This window comes from Megalobrama amblycephala, linkage group LG9 (genome assembly GCF_018812025.1).
Source record: "Megalobrama amblycephala isolate DHTTF-2021 linkage group LG9, ASM1881202v1, whole genome shotgun sequence".
Lineage (NCBI taxonomy): Eukaryota > Metazoa > Chordata > Actinopteri > Cypriniformes > Xenocyprididae > Megalobrama > Megalobrama amblycephala.
The window spans coordinates 33,994,336-34,000,335 of record NC_063052.1 but is presented as its reverse complement, the minus strand read 5'-3'; positions in this window follow the sequence as shown (position 1 = coordinate 34,000,335).

The window sequence follows — 6,000 nt, the reverse complement described above, 5'->3', positions numbered from 1 at the left end:
GCTGAAATTTGACCTGTTCTTTCATACATATTCCTTTCACATGGAGTGTTGTTGTGTTTTGCTTTCAGGAATGCCGTTAGGGAAGCTTGCAGGTCAACGAAATTGTTCAGTACATTACTAAAACAGGATCTTATTACAGAGTTTTGCACTGCGTCAAGTTGTTTTATTCTTCTTTTCTGAAACTTGTCGGCACTATGTGAACGATACATTTTTAGTCACTTTTTCTGCTTTTAGATTTTCTCGCATAAACAGACATGTTGACAAGGAATATTCTGTCTCTGTGTTTAATGTCTGTGCCCCTTCTTTACATTTGTCTTTTATTAAGGTTGGAGTTCACATGAATCATGAACCGCACTATGACACATTATAACTGATGTGCTTGTATCTAACTCCATAATACAAGTATTGTCATTTTTAATTAGTAGTATTGCAGACATCGAGTTGATATACTACAAAATATTTTATTATACTAGAAAGACCACGAAGCGTTGACGCTTTAGCGTTTATTTATAGTCAACAATACCCTAAATAGTACTGCCGTTAAGTCACAGGCAGGTTTCATGTTATGTTCAAATACATTCTGCCCCTTGTTCCCGTTTTATTGAATTTGACCTAATGACCTCTGTCTGTTTCTCTGTCTATCTGTCTGTCATTCTCTCATAAACACACACACACACACACACACACACACACACACACACACACACACACACACACACACACACACACACACACCCTCACCCTCTCAATCAACCTTGTTATTGATGGGAGTGTATATCCTGTGGAGTTTTTGGGCTCTGATCTTGGGATACACAGGCACATTTACAATCTGGGGGTGTTATTGATGGGAGTGTATATCCTGTGGAGTTTTTGGGCTCTGATCTTGGGATACACAGGCACATTTACAATCTGGGGGTCACGGTTTGAGACCGTAAAATGAGTGACGTTCATTCTGACATGGACATTCGATTTTGGTCTTTGGGGATTAAAAACAGTCACAAAGACAGTACTTCATTTTTTTTTTTTTTTTTTTTTTTTTTTTTTTTATATACAATTAACCAATATAAATGGATATGGCATTATGAATAAATATATAACTATATATTATTAAGAGCTGTGTGATATTTTTTTGTTATTGTTTGTACTTATGTTTGTCCCTCAAAACATTTAAACAGTGAGCTGCTGTCAGTGACATGGAGGTTCAGAGACAATAAAATTTATTTGAATTTGATCTACAGAGTTGGTAATTGATACTGCAAATATATCTGATAATACTTAATAATGAATGTATTATTCCACTATGAAAATGAATTACTATAGTAAACATCCTCCAAACAAACAACAGGAGTGTGGTGGATGGATGGAAATCTTAATGGTTACTCTAGTGATGACTGTCTTTCTTCTCCAGAAGAGGGCAGTAAAAACTGTTATTGAAAGAGACTTGGAGGCCAAATCCCAAATCTCTTTTCAACTGATTAAAAATGTGCTGACTCATGCACGCTAGCAATGTTATGGTGCCACAGGAGTTTAGAAGATAAAGTTAAAACAATGAACTAGTTTGACCTGAATCATAACTGCACAGGTGAGAGAACTGATGTGCGTCAGCGCTTGTGCTGGTAATATGAAACTCAGATCATGGGTAAAATGACGTGTGTGTTGTGACAAATGCAATAAGGGAAAAAGAAGGAAATATAATGGATTGAAATGACATAAAAACAGGTGGAAAAAAGTACACTTCCATAATGTACTTAAAGTGCTCTATAATCTTAAAGGGTTAGTTCACCCAAAAATGAAAATTCTGTCATTTATTACTTACCCTCATGCCGTTCCACACCCGTAAGACCTTCGTTAATCTTCAGAACACAAATTAAGATATTTTAGTTGAAATCCGATGGCTCCGTGAGGCCTCCAGGGGCGGACTTTACCATTAGGCAAAGGTCGGCAATTGCCTTGGGCCCCGAGCTACCTAGGGGCCCCCAAAATGCCCCATTAACTTGCTTAAAGATTTTTTTTTTTTTTTTTACTTCGTGCAAAATATATATTTCTAAAACTCCATTTGCGAAAAATGGCATCAAATCATTAGTGTCGCTGACAGGAGGGCCCCCCCCCACCTCACTACATTGGACTATTCCATTATTTCACTTACTGCGCATCTGCGAAAGTGACAAGGCTGTAATGCGCCAAAAAACTGACGAAGAAGAAGTGATTGACAGTGATAGACAGAGTGTACAGAGAGAGAGTATTGACAGTAAAAATGAAGCGAAGCTACCCAAGCGGTGCTGAAAAAAGGAAGAAACAGGAGGAAAGCAAAAAGTTTTTAGCAAAATTGCCGAAGTTAACAAACTTTTTTATGATGCCCGGCCCCGCTGACAATGACAACAACGTTAACACCATCACGACTGTTAGCATTGCTGCTAGCGTGGAGGAGCTACCCGTTGCCGCCGGCGCCGACAGTGCTAGCCCAGGCTGCTCAAGCGATATTGCTGCTAACGTTACATGCACGGCAATTTTACAGGATGAGGAGGATCCTTCAACTGCAGCTGCAGGTAACAAAACTTCCGCGTTCACTTTCAGACACACTCACTCACACACACAGACACACTCACTCACACAGACACACTCACTCACACACAGACACACTCACTCACACACAGACACACTCACTCACTCACTCACACAGACACACTCACTCACACACAGACACACTCACTCACACACACAGACACACTCACTCACACACACAGACACACTCACTCAGAGACACTTACCCACACAGACACACTCACTCACACACACAGACACACTCACTCAGAGACACTTACCCACACAGACACACTCACTCACACACAGACCAAAGAGAGAAGAAGAAAAAGACAGGCAAAGACCAAAGAGGGAAGAAGAAAAAGATAGGCAAAGACCAAAGAGAGAAGACGAGAAAGATGCAAAAACAGAGACAAGGGAAATAAAGAAATGGTCAGAAAAAAGGGAGAGCAGGAGAAAGTCAGTGAAAGAAAAAATGTAAACATTTTAAAAGGTAAGTTATTTTTACTAAAATGATGTCTCCATAATTGATCACTTATTCTTGTGTTACTAAAGTGAGAAGAAACACAAGACAGAAGTCCAAAAACAACATGTAGCAGCAAGCAGATCCATATAGAAGATACTATCAGAACAACCAAGGTAAATGACAACCAATGACAGCTCTTCCCTGTGTAAATAGACAATACATATTATTGTACAGAGAAAATTTTATGTAAATACAATTTTACAGAGGATACATCTGTTAAACAGAATGTTGTTCTGTGTTTTTTATTTTTCTTCTTTTTTTCTTACAGATACAACTCCAGATGTCTATACATCATTGCTGTGTGAAGACTGCTGAAGAGAAGTAACAAGTAGGGCTTTTTTTTTTTTTTAAATAAGGATTGACAAAAGGAGGGAAACAAGAGATGTAGAGGGCCCCATGTCTGTGTTTGCCTTGGGCCCCAAAATGTCTAAATCCGCCCCTGGAGGCCTCCATAGGGAGCAATGAACACTTCCTCTCTCATGATCCATTAATGTACTAAAAACATATTTAAATCAGTTCATGTGAGTACAGTGGTTCAATATTAATATTATAATGCGACGAGATTATTTTTGGAGCGCCAAAAAAAACCCCGAAATAACGACTTATTTAGTGATGGCCGATTTCAAAACACTGCTTCAGGAAACATCGGAGCACAGATGAATCAGTGTGTCGAATCTGCTGTTCGGAGCGCCAAAGTCACGTGATTTCAGCCGTTGGCCGTTTGACACGCGAACTGAATCATGATTCGACACACTGATTCATCTGTGCTCCGATGCTTCATGAAGCATTTGAAATCGGCCATCACTAAATAAGTCGTTATTTTGTTTTTTTGGCGCTCCAAAAATATTCTTGTCACTTTATAATATTAATATTGAACCACTGTACTCACATGAACCGATTTAAATATGTTTTTAGTACCTTTATGGATCTTGAGAGAGGAAGTGTCCATTGCTCCTTATGGAGGCCTCACGGAGCTATCGGATCTCAACTAAAATATCTTAATATTTATACTCATATATACTTAACGAAGGTCTTACAGGTGTGGAACGGCATGAGGGTAAGTAATAAATGACAGAATTTTCATTTTTGGGTGAACTAACCCTTTAAGAACATCTAAGTGTACTCAAATGTGCTATTTTGAGACACCATGAATATGAACTATGTGCTTTTAACATACTATCTCTGTATTAAAAAATGTATTTAGTTACCACTTGTAGTACGCTTGAACCCATAGTGTACTACAAGTGGTAACTAAATATATTTTTTAAAACAGATAGTTTGTTAAAGCCCATTTGTTAACACTTTATTAGGGTCTTTTAATTATTGCTTATTAGCTTGCATATTACTAGAATATTGGCTGTTTATTTGTATTATTCAGCACATATTAATGCCTTATTCGACTTGACCTTATTCTACATCCTTAATCCTCCCAATACTTAAACTTAACACCTTACTAACTATTAATAAGCAGTAATTAGGAGTTTATTAAAAGTAAAGTCGTAGTTAATAGTGGATATGTGTTCACTATACTAAAGTGTTACCGCACATTTTAAATCATATTCATGGTGTCTCAAAATAGCACAGTTGAGTACACTTAGATGTTCTTAAGATTATCTTAAGAAGTACTAACGAAGCATTTTTAGTATATTTATTACAGAATTAGAGCATGAAAATAGAGCACTTTAAGTACATTAAGGAAGAGTACTTTTTTTTTTTTACCTGGCCATCATTGTATCCCTATATGGTGGTAAATATTTCTCAAGCAGCAAATCAGCATATTAGAATGATTTCTGAAGGATCATGTGAAACTGAAAACTGGAGTAATGATGCTGAAAATTCAGCTTTGCATCACAGGAAAAAAAGACATTTTAAAATACATTGAAATAGACAGTTATTTGAAATTATAATATTTCACAATAGGCTATTACTGCTTTTACTGTATTTTGAATTTTTCTAAATTAATGCAGCCTTGGTGAGCATAAGCTTCTTTTTAAAACATTTTTAGCTATATTTTGTTTACACCAGCATTTTTTGTTTGTTTGTTTGTTTTTTTAAATTGCCAGCCACCGCCAGCATTTTGATAATTTTCTCAAACATTTCATAGCCCCCAAAATATTTTGTTGTATGAACATCTGAACACGCAATATGTAAAGCATAACTGACTCTGGGCCGTTGAATTATTAGAAAATAATGCACACCTAAGATGTGCATTATTTTCTAATAATTCAACAGCCCAGAGTCAATTATTCTGCTTATACTATGGTTACCACACCTCAAGACATTATTCAGATGTAATTTAAGACATTTGTCAGGTTTTTGTCCTTAAAACACACAGCAAAATCCCCAGTGTTAAATCAACTCTGCTCAGAGTACATATGGTCCCTCTCTAAATAGTGTTAAAATAACACTCAAGCAGAGTTAAATTTAGTTAGATAATTAAGCAATTAATTAAGTAATGATTGTGCAGTAGTGATGAACACCTGCTGTTAACAAGCAGAATCACTGAAGAAATAAAAAACACAAGAACTACAAGTGACTTAAGTCACAGCCTTATTAATTTCTTAATTATCTCCTTAACTTTATCTCTGCTTCAGTGTTACTTTAACACTATTTAGAGAGGGACCATATGCACTCTGAGCAGAGTTTATATAACTCTGGGGATTTTGCTGTGCACTCTTGTGTGGGGGACTAATTTCTTACGCATCTTAAGCCTCCGTTGCTAATTCAAAAACGTCATTTCAACGAAAGCTTGAGCCTTGATAGCAGACTAATACAGATATTAATGCAGTTGAGAGAGAGAGAGAATAAGCAGATGTGAATCAACCTAGTTTGTGTGTCTCTCACAGCAGCAGTGTCTCTACTAGCAAAACTATAGGTTTATCTAGCTCAAGAACCGTACAGTTATTACCTCACTGGTGAGAAATGTCATAGCT